The following is a 304-nucleotide window of genomic DNA, read 5'->3' as shown; positions in this document are numbered from 1 at the left end:
CTCTCCCCTCCTCCTATTCCATTCTTAATACTTTGCTACTCCCATCTCCTGCACAATTCTCTTTATTATATGTGAGGCGGCGTGGTGGAATCAGGCTCTCGTCAATATAATCAAAGTAAAGAAATTCGCATTTTTACGCAGGTTTGTAAATTTTTATCAAATTTTTGTTTTTTGGCTCAACACCTTCTTTCCCGTTAAAGAACTCATTTCTGTGCGGATTTTTCTGAAAAGCGTTGATTAAAGGCACAAAAATGTAAGTTTTCAACTACCATGGACTCTTAAGTTAAGAAAATAACTAATCTTT

The sequence above is a fragment of the Aplysia californica genome, unplaced genomic scaffold (genome assembly GCF_000002075.1).
Source record: "Aplysia californica isolate F4 #8 unplaced genomic scaffold, AplCal3.0 scaffold00393, whole genome shotgun sequence".
Lineage (NCBI taxonomy): Eukaryota > Metazoa > Mollusca > Gastropoda > Aplysiida > Aplysiidae > Aplysia > Aplysia californica.
Note: the sequence above shows the minus strand (reverse complement) of the source record.